The following is a 22,395-nucleotide window of genomic DNA, read 5'->3' as shown; positions in this document are numbered from 1 at the left end:
GTTTTTCCTGTACTTGTCTTCACAGCCATCATGTTGGTTATAAGCACCTAGTCCCCCTCTACTTTTATGATTGTGTGCCTACATTTTTGCTCCCCCCGTCTTTTCTATACACTGCATTGATCTTAAACACACAAAAGACAAAAATCTTGTAAAACAGATCACATTGTACTATTGATTAAAATTGTTATTTTCTATTATGGTATTCTTCCAAATTTATAACTTTTACATTTTTCAAAAGACTATCTCTTTTAATCTGTACATTTTGAACTATATATAAATATGTACAAACATGCACAAAAATATATACATACACACATAAATATATACAGTTGTTTTTTTAACTTTTTAATAGAGCTAAAACAATATGAATTCAGTAGAAACTACACCTCAAATTTTGAATATTGATCTTTTTCCAATAATGTGCATCAGGATACACTTGTGATACTGTATGTGGCAGCAAGATTCACCTCCAGTTAGCTATACAATCATAAGGTAAACAACAGGTACTGCACAGGGGCTGTGCTGCCAGTGTGTTCTGGATACAGGTATGCAATACTTTGATATAAAATAGGCTTCCATTAGATGATTTTTTTCCAACTGCAGGCTAATGTAAATGTTCTTAGAATATTCAAGGTAGATTAGACTAAGCTATGGTGTTTGGTAGATTTGGTGTATTAAATGCATTTTGACATATTTTCAGATTATAGTAGCTTCATCGGGATTTAGCTCTATCATAAGTTGAGGAGCATCTTTCTGTATGCACGTAGGCAAAGATAGATATTTACATATCATATTTCTATCTATATTTTATGTTCACAACCATATTCTCAGCATTTAGCATTGCTATTAAAGCATGGTGATTGTCTATGAGTGAATGAATGTAAGAATTATTACTTTAGATATGCAGGTGCCGAGCTATAGATAGCATATAAGTTTAACCTTATCAGTTTGGCATTTTAGTCTTCTGACTCAATGTTTTTACTTTTTCTTTTTTTATTAAACATGTTCTCTCACTCTTTACAGATTATTTTAACAGTTTGATCTCCTTAATTCCAAATTCTTCCTTTTCTACCAATGCCACTCAAAAGTGATTCAACGCATAGGTGCAATATATATTATGTCACTCATTATTTAAAAGTCCTATTGTCTTCATTTTGCCTTTAAAACTAATCTATACTTTATAACATAGTCTGTATTCCAATGTTTCCTTTATGCTTCAAATTCACCCCATTATTCTCTTTCTTGAAATCTACAGTTATGTCAAGCTTTATTGTCCTGTTTCATGTGAACTATGTGTAAAAAAATCACCAGACTTTTTCCAAACTTGCTGTCCTCTTCCTGGCCTAACTTCTCCTTACTTTATGTGTTATACTTTGTTATGTTCCCAAATTTCCCCAGAGAAAACTCATAGTTCCAGTATTGTTGTTATATAGATCTCAGCACTGTACCTGTATCATGGTGACTATGAAATCACAGGTGCTGACTTAAACATACTTCCATCATCTCATAAGAAGCTAGATCTCAGGTGAAGGTTTAGACGTGTAAGCAGTATATCTTCACTTGGACGGTTACATTTGATGATAACTCAAATATAAATATCATTTGCTTAATGTTACATTAACAATTAAAGGAATAAAAACATGTCATGTGAGGTTAGTGACTTACTGATGAAAGGGAAATCATAGACTCACATTTAGAAAATATTTCATTTTTTTATTTCTATAAATAAAGTTTCTAAGCACTTACCCCAAAGCATTACTCATATGGTGATTACAAACTCTATTAAATGAAAAATTCTGCACATCAACTATTGCATTAAGTCCTACCTCCACTAAGTTCTATTTCTATGAAGATGAAGGTGTTATTATTTTTAAAATTTGACAAGTTTCCCAGGAAGTGTTTTTAACCTCAGGTAGCCTAAGTGTTCTGGGAGAGGAGTGGATGACTGGGGAGGGTAGGAAGGAGTGCTTTGCTGCAGGATAGCTGACAGGTAAAAGATTGAAAGCAAGGTAATTAGGAAAACTAGGTGGGAGGAGAGGTGCTCCTAGGGCAGCCTTGAGATGAATCTCTTAGTGCTATCCCATTTGTACACTGGCATAATGGGTTTCCATTTACAATGAAATTAAAATATAATGAAGCAAATTTGATGTCTGCCAAGGTTGTTAAAATAGAGTCCTGCATTTACTCATACTAAGAAATGCAAGAAAATTAGAGTAGGCTTGTATTTTCTCATTTAATTTCAATAGGAAACAAAAAAATAAATTATATGTGTGTGTTGGGGTAGGGATATATATATATATATATATATATATATATATATATATATATATTCACAACTAAGTTTTTTCTAGTGACTAGCATAATCTTAAGATTATAGATAATAATTAACAATAATAATTACATAAGAAAGAATTTTAATGAGTTTAAAGCAGTGAGTTAAAGCCTAAGTTTGACTAGTACTATTTTTCTGTCATGGAACTAAATTAATCTCTTTCTGCTTGCCAACTATTTTATATATTTACGTTTTATGTCTGTGCATACATATATACACACATAACCACATACCTGCATGTATAAAGTAGAAATAGGAGATGATAGAGGTAAGTATTCCTATGGTTTATTGCAAGAAAAATGTACCAGGAAGAAAAATCAAACACTTTAAAGGAAATTTTCTTACAAATTATAGGTCAATTAGTTCATTGAATTTTCTTTAAAATCAGGGTAATTTTTTTTTTAAAGAGAGAGTGGGAGAGAGAGAGAGAGAGAGAGAGAGAGAGAGAGAGAGAGAGAGAGAATTTTTAATATTTATTTTTTTAGTTCTCGGTGGACACAACATCTTTGTTGGTATGTGGTGCTGAGGATCGAACCCGGGCTGCACGCATGCCAGGCGAGCACGCTACCGCTTGAGCCACATCCCCAGCCCCAAATCAGGGTAAATTTAAAGCTAAGATTGAGAAATATGAAGCAAGGGCAAATTAGTCAAAAATATTATTTTGAAACTTGGATTTTGCATGCAATCACTGACTTCTAGGGGTTATAGCTTGATTTTCAGAACCTTTGATGAAATACTTACGTTTGCTCACAAATATATTTAAATAATAAGATTATACTAAGTTATGCAAGGTCGGAATGCCATATTAACTGCTTTATCAAATGTGTTATCTAGAATGCATGCAACTAGTTGTTGACTATTGAAAGAAGGTAGTGGGGATATTCATGAACAAATATTTTTAATGTACATCACCTTCTAAATGTACATTTATCCTTCTTAATGGAGATTTTTTAGAAGAAAGAAAATTGGGTAAGAATTAATATCTTTACAATCTATATATGATTTTCAAATAATTGTTTTAAATTTTTTATTTGTAAATGGAAAAACAGGAAATATGGGCTTCTACTCTTTTACAATCTTGAAAAATCCAGAGGTGTATATGCCTATCAAAATTTAATACCTACAATCATTCAAAATGCCCTCAGTGAAACCCTCAGATATGGAGCGAAAAATGGTATGGAGCAGGTCCAAATTTTTGGAACTAGACAGTTACATTTCTTGGTTAACTTGAATGAGTCCTATTTGTTTAGTAGGCTCACAAAACACCTCTATGACATTCTTTTATTGTTCTGGTTTTAAACACATAGACATCTGGAATGTTTGTATGATTTGATAAATGCTTGATAATATATTAATGACCCTTTACAAATGACTTATGAAACTCATTACTAGGTATTATGGGGACTGAACAGTTGTCACTTGGAAGGAATTCATGGTGAAACTAGAAAAACAAAACTCTTAAAAGGATAATTTCCACAAAGGCATATTAATATGTATATATTCACTTAATGCTTCTTTTGCTCAAGAAATTTCCTTGAAAACTCCTAATAAACTTGTTCAAATTTGTTTAATAAAGTTTTCCAAAATAGAATGAACATACTTTTTTCTCCAAACATATTTTACCATGCTTAGCAGTACTAGTTCTTGAACACAGCTGAGAAGGCCTGGGAAGGCAGACATTATTACCTCACAGCTCCACCTACAAAATTGTACGATAGTCTTATGTAGCACATTTGGGATGGATGGCTTCTAAAGAATTCCCAAACTTAATGTCTTCATCATTTCAGTTGGAGACTGGCTAGGAAACTCCGTGCTGTCATTATTGAGAGAGAACTGAAAGAAGAGAGGTAAATGTGGATTTTTGCACATTTGTTTAATTAAATGTGTCTACCAGATGACAACTTCCTATTCAACATTTCTAATGTTGTTCATAATAGGATATCCCATAAATTTTTACCTGATTTGTAAGTTTGGTTAAAATTCTAATTTATCTCTATTTAAATGATTAGAATATTAAATATCTATTATAGTGGTAGTTCAGTGAGTTAAATTTTGTTGTGTGTTTTTGAAAAATAATTTTATATCCTTATTACTCTATAGTAGCATAACATTCCTATCAAATATAGATGTGACTCATGCACTTTTCCACTTAAATGGGTTGGTATAAATCTCTAAACATTTCAGTGAATACTTTCTTCCTTAAGTCATCATCTGATAATACATAATATTTATAAATCATGATCTCTACTAAGTAATATAAACTTCATGTTAATTTAATTTCACATTTACTTCACTATATTTTTAAATATTCAGATAATTTAGATTGCCACATTATTTTTTTCTACTGTTACTTTTACTTTATATGTTTGGAGTGATAGGAAAGATTCTTCAAAACTAATAGTATGCCAATATCTTTGTGTGGAGTCTTGGATTTTAAGGAGTTTTTTTTTATGTATCTTTGATTTGTATGTATAGCAACAATTGGCAATTTTTGTCTTATACCAATAATCCTTCCTTCCCCAGCAGATACAAACTCCTTGTGATCTCTTCATTATCTGCTCTACCAAAATGACATACCAGAAGGATAATCTTAAAATGAGACACTCTTTTGTCTTGTCCTTTCATCCATTTTGCCTCTTGTTCTTATTTATAATAACCCCAAGTTAATAGTCCTTATGTCTTATTTTTCCATTTGATGCATATAATGTCTTGTTTAAAGGATTATATACAGGCTTCAATGACAAAAATTCCAACTTAGTGGAATTTAAATGGTTCCCTGGAATAAAATCACTTTTAGAAAAAATAAATTGGGGAAATGGGGCTTGTCAATAATTGAAGAGTGATTTGCATCTTAGGAAATGATATTGGTCCCAAGGTGAGTAGGATGGAAATGATGGGATACCTTTCAGCACCATTGTGATCACCATTACCATTTGTGTTTATGATAGAAGTATCTACAGAGCATTCTGTAGTAAGCTTTCTGTAGCAATCTATTGTTTGTTTTAGTGAAATTATCATATTCCTAAATTCTTTATCCCTCCATACTAGACATCATTTTCCAAAACACAAAATCATTTTTATTCTAGATTTTTATCCTAAATATATATAGACAAAGGTTAAAAATAAGAAGCCAGGCACAATGGTTCATGCCTGTAATTCCAGCTACTCAGAAGCTGAGGCAGGAGGATCCAAGTTGGAGTCTAGCCTCAACAATTTAGTGACACTCTCTCAAAATAAAAACATAAAGGCTGGTACAGGTCTTTAGGATTCAATTCCTAGTACTATGAAGAAAAATAAACAAAAAAGTTATTGTGTGGGAAGAAAATATACAGAACGAGACTGAGGAATCTGTTAGCTTCTGCAATTAATCTGCCACTTACCCAGCTCTATAACATTGTATAAGTTACTTCAACATTTTGGATAGATTTTGTTGGGGGTGGAGGTTCCTGGATTGAACCAGTGGCACTTTACCACTGAGCTACATCCCCTGTCCTTTTTTTTTTTTTATTTTGGGATACTTTCTCATTAAGTTGATTAGGGCCTCATTAATTTGCTGAGGCTGTCCCTGAACTTGCAATTTTCCTGCCTCAGCCTCCTGAGTCACTGGGATTACAGGTGTATACCACCATACCCAGCTATTCATCTTTTTGAACCTTGGTTTCAAATGGATTATATGATACCAAATTGCCTTCTGACTATCATACACTGATATTGTAAGTAAGGAAGATATTAGTTACTATACTTTTTCTCCATATCTTCTAGAAGCAAGATATCTAGTTTTATAAAAATTCTAATATGATGCCAGAGGAATGGTAAGCAACAAATTTAATAGCAATTTCCTACATAATATTTATTAATATTTTCCATAATTCTCTTCTTGTGCACACAGCTATAGATAAGCTTTTAATTTTTGTACTCACAGCCAACTTACCTGAATATTCTTGAGTTTATCTAACCCTGTGATACAATATACATTTTTTTTAAAGAGAGAGTGAGAGAGTAGAGAGAGAGAGAGAGAGAGAATTTTTAATATTTATTTATTTTTTTTAGTTCTCGGCAGACACAACATCCCCGCTGGTATGTGGTGCTGAGGATCGAACCCGGGCCGCACACATGCCAGAGGAGCGCCCCACCGCCTGAGCCACATTCCCAGCCCCTACAATATACATTTGAATACAGTATTGAGATTATATTGAGGATTCAGTTTCTAAAACTAGTGAAATGCAGATCTGTGCTACATTAACTTTGGTTTAGTAGGCAAGATGTGATTATGTAGTAGAAGAGTGAAACTCTTAAATACAAGGAAATTTTAGACTTCACATAAACTCAATGTTGATTTTAGCCATAATCAAACGTTCTTGACTAATAGAAAACATAGCATAGAACTCACAGTCTTAAATTCAGGTTTCCTTTCCTTAGCTATTCGTAAGTACCATTAAAATTATTCAATTTTTTTTTGAGTCCTGGTAGGAAGGTTAGAGTATATGAGAAAGAATAAAAAAAAAAAAAGTCAATGCTTGGAACTGTTGGTTACACATGTAAAATATTCACCTCTTAAAAACTTAGCATATTACCCTTACTTTAAAAGGGTCATAAGCACAAAAAATTCAGGATGAATGCCACCAGAAGCACAGTGTGGAGAAAATAAATGGTAATTTCATCCTTCAGAGGTAGACTGAATCAAAAGAGCAAACCCCCCAAAACTAAACAATATAAAACTTATACATGTTCTGTATGGACAACACAATACATTTGTACCCAAGGATAGAGCATCCAGCATTTATAAGGGGCTGTTGACACAATATTTGGAGAGAGATGGTATAAACAAAAGATATTTTCTCAAAGTCAGCAACCGAAAATGATGCAAGAACTGAAAAGTGTACCCAGGGTTTGGTTCCTTTGCCTATATCTAATTATTCCTCTGGAAATGTAAGATAATCATGGGGAATGTCTGAGACACTTCATAGGTATAACATTATAAACTTAAAAATGTATTATCCTTCTTGTGAAATTACAATGGAAGGCATTGCAATCCTCATAAATAAGAAGAGACATTAATTAGAGTAACATTTAAATTTAAAATATCATAGTATTGTTTTTCAAAAATATTCTCAGACACAGAATTGTAAGCACATGTATAGAGGTTCCTATTAAAATGCTTAGAATTTGGGCTGGAGCTGTAACACAGTGGTAAAGTCCTTTCCTTGAACATATGAGGTACCAGGTTTGCTCCTCAGCACCACAGAAAAATGAACAAATAAAGGCATGCTGTCCATCTAAAATGACAAAAAAAATTAATGATTGGAATTATATCTATATAGAAAATTTAATAATAACTGAAATTGAGGTAAGGTTAGAGATGTCCTCTGTTATATGAAATCTTCAGTAGGTAGTAAAACTTTAGATTTAATTAAAAAAACTCTCAATATAAATGTTCTCAGCTAAATATCTAAAGATGAGTAAATATATATGCTAGATTAGCTTATATTTTATGACCATCTTATGTAACTTAACTGTTTAAAGGATACCTGCTTATAAATTTTTAAAAAATTATACTTGTATGTTTATATTTACACTCAGAAAATATTTTTGTCAAGTTCTTATTTTAAATTAGAAGGACTAATCTAATATAAATTTATAATTGTCAAAGACTGATACACATCTTTATTAGAGCAATAGAAAAAAACAGAGGTAAGTGAAATTATCCATAGTTCATATATTACTTTTGATAGATAGCATTTATTTGGTATTTAAAAGTTATACATATAAACTCATACACACATGTGTGTTCTGATGTATACCCATGTACATGTCTATTATATATCCATATTCATATCCATATTACTAGCTATACTTCAGAACTCAATGAACTTGAAGTCTAATATTGGTCTATGGTATTTTTCAAGAATAACAAAATTATCTCTCACTTTTTGGATTTTTTACAATGAAAGTTGACCATCTTTCTGCCCCAGTACGATGGGTAGCATGTTAATGTCATGTAAAGTAAAAGTTGGGTTTGTGTACTTCTTAAGTTTTGTTCAAATATTGAATTGGAGGTATTGTATTAAAGAAATCAAGAGAAAAATGTTATTAATAATAACATAAAAACACATGGAAAATATTAACATTAATCACCAAAACAGTCACAGTATCATAAAGCCAATTTTAATCAATTGGTCACTAATTTCTTGAAACTTCTACTATTCACAGAAATTTCTAATATTAAACACAGAACTTTGAGTAAAGAATGGCAAGTGAGCAAATGAGGTACATATATTATGAAATTTTAATTTCATTAATCTAGTGAAAACTTTGTAAAAATGCTAAATTTATTAATCACTTGGCAAAATAAATCTATAAATTAATTTCTGCTGTAGAAATTTTTTTCAAAAAAGCCACTAAGTCTATTTTTAATCAATAACTAATTTTTAAAGTTTTAAATGTGTTTTAAGACTTTTAAATTCAGAATTTTTTTGACACATGAACTCCAACTCTGTTGAGGCACATAGCCTCAATGAATATCTTATATTTATCACTCTAGATATTAATAAATAACACTAGTTGAAAATTGTACTCCCAATGGCTTGGGAGACTATGGAAGGAGGATCTCAATTTCAAAGCCAGCCTCTGCAAGTTAGTGAGGCCCTAAGCAATTTAGCAATACCCTGTTTCCAAAAAAAATAGGCTGGGGATGTGGTTCACTGATTAAGCACCCCCAGTGTTCAATCCTTGTACCAAAAAAATAAAGTACTATTATGTTTCTATTATAACATGTATTACTCAATATATAACTATCAACTTAATAAAATGTGCATTTTTTGAAATTTTATTTTTACTAAACTACAAGATGTAATTTTATGAAATATGATACATATAAAATATTTTTGGCCTATTTTCATCTTTATTTTCTGTTAAAGAAATTATGTTCTTTTCATTTCTGGAAGAAAGATGTTTATATATTGTACTTCAAACATTTCTGTGAAGTTTTTCCAAATATTCACTGTTAATTAGAACCTTAAAGTAATCTGAAAGTTTAAGAGCTAAGAGGTCAACCCTTGGAATACTGTTGCATTGGGATGTTGATAACTGGGTCATTTCAAATCCCATGCAGTTAATTATTTTAGCTTGCATTTATTAAACTTGCACAAGGTGGTACAGATACAATGATGAAGTCAACAGTTTCAGTGTTTCATGTCTTGAGAATTCCAAACGTTAGAAGCATTTTGTTTTATGCATAGACTTATAAAATAAAATACAGAAAATTTTCTTGTATCAAGCCAGAAGTATCTTATTAGTGTTCCTATTTCAGTATATCACTTCCAGGCCAATGGCGACTGCAAATGAGAGAGAGGGACTAGATCTTGTTCAGGAACCTTTTAAGCTTTAATTTTGAATCTCTTGACAGTTTTACAAAATTTTCTTAATTCTTTTTCAAAGGTCTCTTAACATCTTAAAATGTACAAGTTTTTCAGTATCTGTGGTTTGACAAATGGATTATGTGAAATTGAACATAGTACTCTGGTATAAGAATATAGTAGGATTTTCTCACTTTCTAGCCTGAGACTGACTTAAATTTTTAGTTGTTGCATCCTACTGTAGCATACAATAAGAAGAGCCAAGCATAGAGGCACATGCCTGTCATCCCAACAACTTGAAAGGCTGAGGCAAGAAAATCACAAGTTCAAGGTCAACATTGGCAACTTAATGAGGCCCCATCATACAATAAAAACAAAAGACCTGGGATGTAGCTCAGTGGCAAAGAGTCCCAGAGTTCAAACTCTAGTACAAAAAAAAAAAAAAAAAACAAAAAAAAAAAAAAACACCCAAGAGGAATACAATATGACCCCTTCCCTATAATACCTTTTTTTTTTTTTCTTTTGGATACTGGGTATTGAACTCAGGGGCACTCAACCACTGAGCCACATCCCCAGCCCAATTTTGTATTTAATTAGAGACAGGGTCTCACTGAGTTACTTAAAACCTTGCCTTTGCTTATGCTTGCTTTGAACTCGTGATCCTCCTGCCTCAACCTCAGAGCCACTGGGATTACTGGAATGTGCCACTATTCCTTGTGCTGTAATATCTTACCAAGTAATACTATGCCTGTTCTATGAAGGTAATATTCCTTTTTAACATAATCATGAAAATTAGCATTATTTACATTAAGTTTCATCTTATTCAACAGTACACAATCGATTTATTTAAATTATTATTTTTTAGATAGTTTTCCATATATATATGTTTTGTTATAGATTACAAAAGACAATTTTTCTAGATAAATGCATAAAACACTAGTTTCTCAGCCATTAACTCTTGTAGGTCTCTTGTATTCTTGTTGTTGCTTTAAGAACATCTGTGTAGCAGTCAAGGAATCAAAACCTTTAAAATAACAGTTTAGTTTAGTGTTATTGAGATTTCTAAGGTAGAATGGGCCCCAAGCAATGGTGAGTTTACATTCAAGTCTAACATTGCTCATCTTTTGAAGTTAAGAACTGAATTTTTATTTATTTCACACCATTTTCCTCATTGCTCTGATTCTCCTTATACTTTCCTGCTGACCAGGGGTGCCTAAAGCAATCTGCACTAATCTGGAGAAATTTTGGTTACAATTACACTCTCTCTTACAGGACTTCTGTGATTCTACCAATTTTTTTTTCCCTGGGTAAAACACTGTTCCACTATTTAAAAAAAAAAATATTCTCCAGTGATGGCTTCAAGATTTTCTTGTAATACTATTTATTTTTTCCACTCTAGCATCTATATGTTCTTTTGAAATAGAGCTGCAGTGCTAACATGAATTTTGTTCCTATTTGAAATCATATTTGTTCTACATGTGTAATTAAATTCTGACTGATCAGTTATAGGTTACCACACTGAGCAAGGTAGGGTATTCTTTGAAGCTTGCAATAATTACTGTGGTTTTATGTTATTTTCTTAGAACTTTTTGATTCATATCTATTGTTAAACATTAAAATTTGCCAAACTAGGCCTTATTTATCTTAACCAGTTAGAATAAAACATCAACCAAATGAAGATTTAGCTTTTAATGAGAATGCTTGATTAAAAAGTTGATAAATTAAATCTCCTTCATTTCCACCTAATTTTTCTATATGACCTTTTCTAAAAAAAATTACATATATCCATATATATATATATGGATATATATATAAAGAATTATAAACATAGTAGAGAATGAAAATGAATTTGCATTTGTACCTTCTAATTTTAAAATTCTTAAATTTTAATTCTTAAAAATGCCAGGGTACAGGAGATTCATACATATTTCAGGATGGATCTCTTGAAACTGCCTGAATTTTATAAAACAAGGAATTATCAACAGAAAAACCCTCATCAACCACATTTTCAAAATCAGCATTTTTAAAAGTGCATGTAATTCAAAAATTACCTTCAATGATATCATATGTAAATTAGATCCAGTATAAAGTAGGTTTTAAAAAATCAAATAGAGTTATTATAGTCTTTTGTCAAGTGCAATTCATTTCAACTGCTGAACATTAGGAAAATTCTCCAAAAACAAAACTTATTCAGATTAACAAACTATTTAAATTTATTTTATATTGCTAATCTTCTAATGCTGTGCATAGAATGCTATGCTGAGTTGCTAGTGTTTAGTTGTTTGTCATAGCACATTGTTCTGTTAATATATAGGGCATAGACATGCACTCTGAAATGATGAAAAGCCAATCACTTAAATTTCTTAAAATGATGCTTTAAACCTAAACTTTCTCAATTTATTATCATTCTAATCTCACATGGGAATGTGTTTCACCTTAGGTGCATTATACCATTAAAATGATCAAACATAATGGCTAATGAGGTAGGAAATGCATTGGTTGTGTCATTGAAATGGGTCTCAAGTAGCTCTCTCCAAAAAGCAGATGAAATCTCAGGCCCTTGATGATAGACAGCAGAAGAGAAATATATGATGGTTCAGATTTTAACAAAGAGAAAGAGCTTATTTAGAAAATGAAAGGTGTGAAGATACACATTTTCAGAGCAGAATGTGGGCTGTCTTCAGAGTGAGAAGCACTTTTGGGGTCCAGCCTCTTCTTACAGGAAACTTTGTAAGGAAGGCATGGGAGGATATGTGGGAGCCACCTCAGCCTGGCGAGGTCCTTTCTTTGACTATGGATCACAAGATGTTTATGGAGTCTCATCTTCTTCCAGGATCTTCAGTCTTTCATTGTCTCTTCTATCTAAGTAATATTTGGAACATGCTACGTTATAAGTTTTTTAAAATCCATCTCCCTGCCTTTGCTTTATATAAGAAGAAAATAGATTGTGTGGGCTTCCAGTGCACTTAAACTTAAATCAAAATAAGCCAATTTTCCTAGATAAGTGAATTTGCAATAAATAACTCTAAGATTTGTAGATTTCTCAGGAATTTGAGAGGGACAGACATAGAGGAAAAAAAAAAAAACCAGGTCTAGGATGTAAGTCTGATCATGTGACTTTTAGATTTATAGCTAGTCTCCTTTTTAGCTTATTTTTTGTCTTCTTTCTGCATGTTAATTCCTTCTACCAAACCTCATTCTAATCAATTTTCCCCCAAAATATTTATTTATGTATTTATTTTTTTGGTACTGGAGATTTAACCCAGGGGTGCTTTACCACTAAGTTACACCCCAACAATTTTTAAATTTTATTTTGGGAGACAGAGACTTGCTAAATTCCTTAGGGCATTGCTAAATTGCTAAGGCAACTTGCAATCCTTCTGTCTCAGCTCCTCAAGTAGCAGGGATTATAGGTGTGTACCACTGTGCCTGCCTGAAAGTACTTCTTTTTTATAGGAAGTAACTTGGCTCTGAATTCTGCTCCATGTCATTGTGATGCTTTGTGCCTTATCTAAAGAATTTTATTTGCTTGTAGGCAAAATTCTCAAATGGTGTCAGCATTGCCAAACTACTGCTTGGAAATATTATATTTAGAAAATTATGGGTTAATGAACACTATACTGTGGTGAAGTTACTGAGTTTTCTGAAGTCTAATGTTTACTTTGGACAATTTTAATTAAACAAAACTTAAATGGTGATCCAATGGATATTGTTATATAAAGACACTTGGGTCCATGTTTGTGAATATTGTTGAAGGGCACAAATTAAGTCTTTGCAGGTTGTGAAAGTTGACATGAAACCCACAGCGTTCATGTACCCTCTCTAGGAGTCAGTTTTTCTAAATCAGAAGTCTGGTCTGCCCTGGTAGCTGAAAAGTGGGGAATGTCCTTGATACTTATGCCATATTCTTAGGCAAATATGAGGGCATCATTTGGAATTCTGAGATTTTTAACTTCATATGTGATCTGTCCTGTTTCCTTGTGATAGATACAAAGCTTAACTTGGCTCTGAATTCTGCTCCATGTCATTGTGATGCTTTGTACCTTATCTAAAGAATTTTATTTGCTTGTAGGCAAAATATTGTAACTTTTGTGTTGATTCCTAAATTTACATGGATGATTCTTTAAGCAACAAACATTTGGGTTATTGATAAATTTAAAATTCCATAAATTAAATTTATGGATATTGCTGAGGAGACAAAATTGACAAGGCATTCATATCATTGAAGTACTTAATAAATCAATCCAGTTATAGGCAAGAGAATATAGAAAAAGATAGTGCTTTAAGGTACATAATCACTACTAAAATCAAGGAGCACTTTCTTTTTATCCTCTAGCTGATCTTAACATTTCTATTTTAATGTATAATCAGAAAACAATGGGGAATGAATGCTCCTGATCTCAAAGAAGCCCTCTCAGTAGAGGTATAGCTGAGAGTTGTAATATAAGAGGTGAAATTCACTGTGACCAAACATGCAAATTTCTTACCCTGACTTTTAAGTCGGAGAGCACCAAGCTTCAAAACTGAAATTGTCTTAAGAAATAATGTTGTGGCAATGCCTGACCTGAAATTGGGCTGCTATGAATTAAATTTCTATTTTCAGTTTCTGCAACAAGCGAAGAATCTAGGACTTCAGGTTACTGCATGATTTTGGCAGCCTTTCCTTATATCTCCCATACTGGTGTATATTGCTGAAAAAAAAAATAAATAAAAGGGAGAAAACACACATAAAGATTTGTACAGAGTAATCAAGACTTTGTCCATAGGCATTGTGAGTCAGAGATAAGGTAACTGGAGATGCCGTTTTGAATAGTGACCCAAATATAAAATACCGTGTCTGTATATTACATTGCTGGGCAACAGTGGACAGTCATAAATTCCCTAGGAAACAGAATTTTAAATAAGAAAGGCTACCTTGGAAATGTTCAGGGTAAATAAAAAGCAATTACAATGAATAAGCCTGAGTTCATGGAAAAATATATTCCTAACAAATAATTCTTAATTATTTGCTGACTAGCAATGTCTGTGTTGTAATGTAGAAAGGAACAGGAACAAAACCAGAGAAGAGTTCATCTAGGTTGAGAGCTTCCTGTCTGCTTGTAAGAAAAGGTTCAGGGAGACTCAAAAAAGTCATTATATTAATATAAGAGGAAGAAATTTCAGTACAACCATAAATAAAATTTCACTTACTCACCTATGTAAGAAATAATAACTGAGCATCTATCAAATAAAAAAGGAATTTGGTCTCTTAGCTTCCTATTTAATTCATTATGAGGGAGCAAAAGATAAATGGTTCTAGGATCCTGTCTACAAGGAACTTAAAATATCTACAAGAAAATGACATGTTCATAAATAAGACTGTTCAAACTGTAGACTGCCAAATGTTTTAAATTAGGCATAAAAATGCATGAGAGTTCAGAGGAAAAGCAAATTAATTCTAGTTTGCAAATGAATGAGAAATCAGGAAATTCCCATGGGAGAAAAATATTTAATCTTTGCCTTAAAACTGTGGGTAGATTTGGACATCTGCACGGGAAGAGGCACTTCATTTGAATGTAAGCAAAGGCAGACAAGTGGTAGTATGTGGAAACATGAATACTTTTAAGAGCAATTGATTTAGATAACTGGAAATTCAGGTTGAGGAAGAAGAAGAGTTTTTATTACATTCTATGGAGGGATGTGGGAGGGATTTAGGATTACATGTCCAGAAGATTGGAAGACATTGTGGAGAAATTAGGATCCGCAAATGGTTTTTTGAACAAGTTACTGAAATGAAAGTACATGTCATGGAAATGAAGAGCAGGAGATAACATTGTGGGACATTTTGAAAGTGATACTGATAAGATGAAGCAAAGGACAACATGTAACTGTGAATGGAGCAGATGCAGTTAATACAGAAGATGGAAGTTTTGACTTAAAATCGTAGGGCAACAATGCTAATAAAGACAAAAGGCAATCACTGAAGAAGAAGAGGTTGAGAAGAGCATATCCTTTCTTCCATTTATAGCATCATGATTTAAGGTGTTAGAGAACCATCCAGTATAAGCATCCTAATACACAGTTATAAAAGAGGTCTATATAAAAGAGGGTCTGAATAAGGTCCCTTATTCACTTCTTTTATAAATATACCAGGCTTTATTATGTGATAGGCACTATGCCTTGTTTTAGGGAAATGTTAATGAGACACAAGTCTCTTCCTCCAGTGATCTAATAGAAGATATAGTCATCTAAACAGGTACTTGCACTCGGTATAAGTAGGCTAGCATTTATGTATCAATGAAAACAGGTCTGAGAGAAGAAGCTCGGCTTAGCCTATCAGAGAACATGCTATGGCAGTGAATTCTAGACAGCTTAAGAACTCATAATTGTCAACAAGGCAAACAGGAAGAGTGGCAAAATTATCAGAATAGAGAAGCTTCTATTGAGCATTCAATGGATAACTTGCCAAATCTGGAGAAAATTAATAGTTGGTCATAGAAAATACATGTTTAGATAAGTCATAAGTTTGGATAATTTTATGAAAGGAAAGGATTATGAGAGATTGAAGACAGGAAGAAAATATTTTGAAAATATCCACATAAAGTACAAGTAGGAGAAAAGGGGTAAGGAGGAAAAGCAAGGAGAAAGGTAGCTAAAGATGTAAGCCATCAACTGATTTTTCAAAAGAGAAACACAGTTTTATGGTGTTATTGTCCTATTTTGCAAAAGTGAGGACTCAACTGAGAATTTTTATTGGAGCTGATACTTAAGATATTTATCAGTACAGTTCTTTATTTTTTAAAAAATAATATTTTATTTTTAAAAGACAAGGTCTCGATCTGTTGTTGAGGCAGGTTCAGAACTAGGTTTATACCATACTTCTGCCTTTGCCTCTTGAGTAGCTGAGACTTCAGAATACCACCATGCCTGGCTTTAGTACTGAAGAAAAAGGTCTCTGAAGTGTAGGAATATGTGTGGTGCAAAGGAGTGAAACTTACAGAAGTTGGAAAAATTTTACACAAAGGAACAGTGATGAATATATGCAACTATTTCAAAAGTCTTAGAAATAAAATGATGAAAAAAGATATATAATTTGCCAATAAGCACAGGAAAAGATGTTAACTTCACTAATCATTAAAAGTCAAAATCCCAATGAGATATGACTCATACCTTGAATGGGACTATTATAAAACAAAATAAAGTAGAAAAGGCAAGTGAAGATGTGGAGAAATTAGAACACTTGTGCCTCTCTGATGGAATTGTAAAATGGTTCAGCCTCCTTGGAAAACTGTGGCAGTACCTAAAAAATTAAAAGCACAGTTACCAGTTTACCCTGTAATTCCATTTCTGACAGAGACTCAGAAATTATTTGCATACTCATGTTCAGAGCAGCATTATTTTTTTTTATTGGTCGTTCATAACATTACATAGTTCTTAATACATCATATTACACGGTTTGATTCAAGTGGATTATGAACTCCCGCTTTTACCCCGTATACAAATTGCTGTATCACATCAGTTACCCTTCCATTGATTGACATATTGCCTTTCTAGTGTCTGATGTATTCTGCTGTCTGTCCTATTCTCTACTATCCCCCCTCCCCTCCCCTCTCCTCCCCTCCCCTCCCCTCCCCTTTTCTCTCTCTACCCCTTTTACTGTAAATCATTTCTTCCATTTGTATTATCTTGTCTTACCCCTCCTTTCCTCTTATATGACATTTTGTATAACCCTGAGGATCGCCTTCCATTTCCATGCAATTTCCCTTCTCACTCCCTTTCCCTCCCACCTCTCATCCCTGTTTAATGTAAATCTTCTTCTCAAGCTCTTCGTCCCTACCCTGTCCTTGTTAACTCCCCTTATATCAAAGGAGTCATTTGGTATTTGTTTTTTAAAGATTGACTAGCTTCACTTAGCATAATCTGCTCTAATTCCATCCATTTCCCTCCAAATTCTATGATTTTGTCATTTTTTAATGCAGAATAATACTCCATTGTATATAAATGCCACATTTTTTTTATCCATTCATCTATTGAAGGGCATCTAGGCTGGTTCCACAGTCTTGCTATCGTGAATTGAGCTGCTATCAACATCGATGTAGCAGTGTCCCTGTAGCATGCTCTTGTTAGGGCTTTAGGGAATAGACCGAGAAGGGGAATAGCTGGGTCAAATGGTGGTTCCATTCCCAGCTTTCCGAGAAATCTCCATACTGCTTTCCAAATTGGCTGCACCAATTTGCAGTCCCACCAGTTTACCCTGTAATTCCATTTCTGACAGAGACTCAGAAATTATTTGCATACTCATGTTCAGAGCAGCATTATTTAAAAAAAAAAAAACACGTAAATTTTAAACAACCCAAATGTCCATGGATGCTTCAATAAACAAAAATATACAAAGAATAAAGTATTATCCAGCCTTAAATGCTATGGATTTCTGATACCTGCTGTCACATGGATAAGTATGAAAGTTTTGTGCTAAATAGAATAAGGCTCACACAAAAAAGGATAAATTTTGTATGACTGCTGTTATGTAAGGTCCTTAGAACAATTTAATTCAAAGAGACAGAATGTAGGACAGTAGGGACCAGGAGCTGGGGAGAGGGCAACAGAATTTCAGTTTGACGTGGTAAAAATTCTTGAGTTGGACGATAGTTATGGTTGCACAACCACACGGTTGTACTTAATGCTCTGGGCCATACATTTATTTAAAATGGTTCAGGCAGTAAACTTTATATCGTATCATACCTTGCCACAACAAAGAAAATTTTAAATTAAAAAGGCAGATTAAGAGAGGTGCAAATGTTCTAATTTCTCCATGTATTCACTTGCCTTTTCTATTGTTTGAGAAGATATAAACTTAAAAAACTAATATAGTAATTATTTGAGTCAAATAATTACCAAGATACTGATAGAATTTATCCTCTAATCCAGGATACTTGAGAGTGAAAGAAAGGGACAAAAATGTTATTAATCTATATACTGAAACAATAGGCATAAACTGCACAGTCCCTAAACATAACCATATTAAATTGAAGCATATTTAACACACACACACATACAAAGAAGCAGTGAAGTGGGTGTATCATTAGAAGAAATCAAGTCAAATTTAAAAAATATTTTTTAACACTTTCCTTTTATTAGACTACTAAAATAATGAGGTAGTTAATTGAGACAAAAATTAAGAAGTGTGGGAACTATTACACCAGCTACAAAATATATTAGTATTTGGTCAGCCTCTATTTTGCGTGGTTTTTTCTTTTAAACTTACTCATCATTTTTTCCATTTGTCAGGGTAACATGCCAGGTTTTTGGACAATGATTGAGAGAAAAAATTGGAGGAAGGAGAAGTGATTCCAATCAGGTTTCTTTAAAAAAAAAAATAAATGCAGAAACCTTCTGGTGACTCTATGCAAAGAAACAACTCATAATTATCAACTGTCATAACAAAAAGCTGTCACCCAAATCCCACAAAGACTTCATGTGTGGATTCTTTCTATCAGTAACCAAAGTACCTGTAGAATTTGTCACCCAATCCAGGACACTTGAGTGTGAAAGGAAGTGATAAAGATGCTATTAATCTATATACTGAAACATCACACATCAACTGGCATAAAGAAAATGGTACCTCACTTCAGGCTGATTTTTTTCTTTATATATGTGTGTGTGTGTGTGTTTTAGTTGCAAATGGATATAATGACTTTATTTCATTTCTTTTCATGTGGTGCTGAGGATTGAACCCAATACTTTGCACATGGTAAGTGAGCACTCTACTGCTGAGGCACAACCCCAGCCCACTTCAGGCTAATATTGAAAGTTCAAAAGTTTAGAAAATAAAGTAAAGTATCAAGAAGTCTGTGTTTAAAACCATCAGCCATGAACTCACTGAAATGGCATAATGAGCCACAATGCAATGATATGGAAAGAATAGTACCAATCTGAAGTACCACTCTCAAGACAATAAATAGCACAATAGCATTCTCTTCCCTTATGACAGAAATGTCAGGAAGAACCCATAGACACCGCATGATTTTGATTTTTAAAGAACCAAGAGGAAAATATTCTTAATTAATTTCTTATTACTTATAAAATTTACAATACAGTGGAGTAGTAATTTTATGTTTTTTTAAATAGTTCACTGTGTATATATGTGTGATCAATTTACACATCACATTTATGCTTATACATAGCATCAATGTCAAATTGTCCTATCTTAATTTTAAGACACTGTTTTTCATACCTGTGAAATTTTTGATGCTGAGTCTTTGATTTGAACTGAATCAATACACTTTGTATGAGAAAAGCTAATCCATCCTCATTTACCTAAGTAGTGCACTAAAAGTGAGTGACTATCTACAATTAATATCTTGCCTAGGACACCCTGAGAAAAATACAAGTGTGCACTGATGAGTGGTTAATGTTGTATAACATCTTCAGCCCATGCAGGGCTTCCCTTATGCTACTGAGAGAAAAGAGATTAAGGCAAAAATAGTTTTATGAAGAAGATAAAAGTAACAATTAGGTGGGGGTAATGGTCCAATTAATCCCTTATTATCCTATTTTAAGTGGTACTCGTACAAAAAACAGATACTATTCAAAATGAAAGAGAAGAGTTGGGAGCACATTTCATGTTCACCACCTCCATTCTTCTTTCCATTTTTTTCTCCATTTTGTAGCTCCATCTTTCATCTGAACCAAGTCAAGAAAGACAAAATTCATTTCTTAAACTTGTAGCTATACAGCCCTTAAAATTGTCATTTTTTTTTTACCTAAAAGATATATGGTGCTGAAAATGTGAGGAGAAGGGCAAACAAAGAAAAGAATCTTTAAGATAAAAACTACTGGCCAGAAACCATGGAGTAATGCAGGGGTATACATTGACAAGGGGTCTTAATGGATCAATGACTCATGCTTTACTTCTTAAAAGGTGGCACTGTCAGAATAATGATGTAGTAAGAAAATTCAGACTTTTCTATTTTTTCACACACACAAAAATTACATTCATCTATTCCAAAATTAGTGCTATTTACTTATCTCTCTATTTTGGTAGAGACAATAGGAGCAGAAGGATATAGCAGAAAGGCAAAGTAGAAAGAGAGATCTCAAAGCCTTTATTTTTAATGGATTTCTGAAATGTTTCATTGGGTGGGATCTATCTCTTTCAGGCTTATAAAGGCAGCAAATAAACTTGGGACCACTTGTATACTATATGTAAAAACATAAAATGATTTTCTCCTAAAGTTGTAGACATTTCTAGAAGTTTTTGCTTATCGTTCAAGACATCCTCATCTCTTTCTTGTGCAAAAATGTTTTATAAAAAATTTTTTTCTATGTTTTACGTATAATTTATTATAAATGGATCATGTAGCATGAGTAGTTTCTTTGTGTCCTTAGGTCATTATGGCAAGATGTAGAATACCAGTTTCAATTCTTTCGTTCACTTCTTAAAGGAAGTTATGTTCCTTCTGAGCCTTTCAAATCATACAGGTCTGACATAATATTTTATATACATTTATAAACCCTTTCTTATAATATGCTGTGAATGAGAATTGAATTCAAAACATAAAATTGAAATATGTATGACAGATTCCAGAAGTTTGTTTTAAATTGTTTTTTTAAGAGAAATAATTTTGTTTGATTTTAAAATATCTCGTTTATTTTAAGAGACCACATGGTTCAAATTTGAACCTTTAAACCCTAGATTTGTAATGTTTACATTATATAAATATGCCTAATATCTATGTTTACAGAAGAGTTTTGCAGTATTTTGGTAGAAATATATGTTATTGTTCCTTAATAATTATCACAACTTTTAGTTTTACTTCAACATTGCCAAAACACATCAATAATTATAGTCAAATTATGATTTCCCTAGTTTTAGATTTCTAAACACAAAATCTCCTATTGGTTTCTAAGTTAACAAATTTATCAATTGAAAAACAATTTCTTTAGCACCTATCCACAGTTTAAAAGTTATTTCAAAGATACAAAGTGTTCTTGATTAAGACTCTTGCAACATAAAATAATGTGCCTCTTATTTCACAAGATACTAAAAAATTATAGACATACTTAGTGTGTGCAGTCATCATTCCACTGAAACTAGTAGTCAACAATCTACATGTTTCCCAGCATTTGTCTTGTAGAGAACATAGTTGGTACATTCATGCATGAAATTCCAGAATACTGCCTCTTATTTGAAAATTCTGGAGAAAATATAAATTTGGGGGGCATTTAAGAGCTGTAAAATTGAGCTAAAATATACTTTGTAATTAAACCTTATGTTGAAAGTCATAAAGCTTTGAATATTGCCCAACATTTCAGAATAGTTTGTCATTCTGTAAAATGAAATCAGGAAAAAGTAAGGGTAAAGTGACTGACATACAATTTTCCCCTAGCATTGTGTTGGATTATAATCCTATATACATTATGGTATGTGAATAACTAAGAAAACTCTGCAATAGTGCATATGTAGCTTTTATCTCTAAGAAATCTCTTCCAATATATTCATGTGTTCTTTTTTTCTAGAGTGAATTCTATAAAAATAATATTAAGAGCATTAGACTGACTGACTCTCTCTCTCTCTCTCTCTCTCTCTCTCTCTCTCTCTCTCTCTCTCTCACACACACACACACACACACACACACACACACACACACCAAGGATTGAATTTAGGAGCACTTAACCACTGAGCTACATCTCCAACCCTTTTTCATATTTTTATCTAGGGTCTTGCTG

General features: G+C 32.7%; 1 protein-coding gene across 2 annotated transcripts in view; it reads left to right on the top strand.

Annotated features, from left to right (window-relative positions):
- Nucleotides 1–22,395, top strand: part of Cadm2 (cell adhesion molecule 2) — a 1,008,689-nt gene that overhangs the window by 130,460 nt on the left and 855,834 nt on the right. The window lies entirely within an intron of this gene.

Source organism: Urocitellus parryii, chromosome 2 (genome assembly GCF_045843805.1).
Source record: "Urocitellus parryii isolate mUroPar1 chromosome 2, mUroPar1.hap1, whole genome shotgun sequence".
NCBI classification, from domain to species: domain Eukaryota; kingdom Metazoa; phylum Chordata; class Mammalia; order Rodentia; family Sciuridae; genus Urocitellus; species Urocitellus parryii.
Note: the sequence above shows the minus strand (reverse complement) of the source record. Positions and strands in the feature narration are given on the sequence as shown.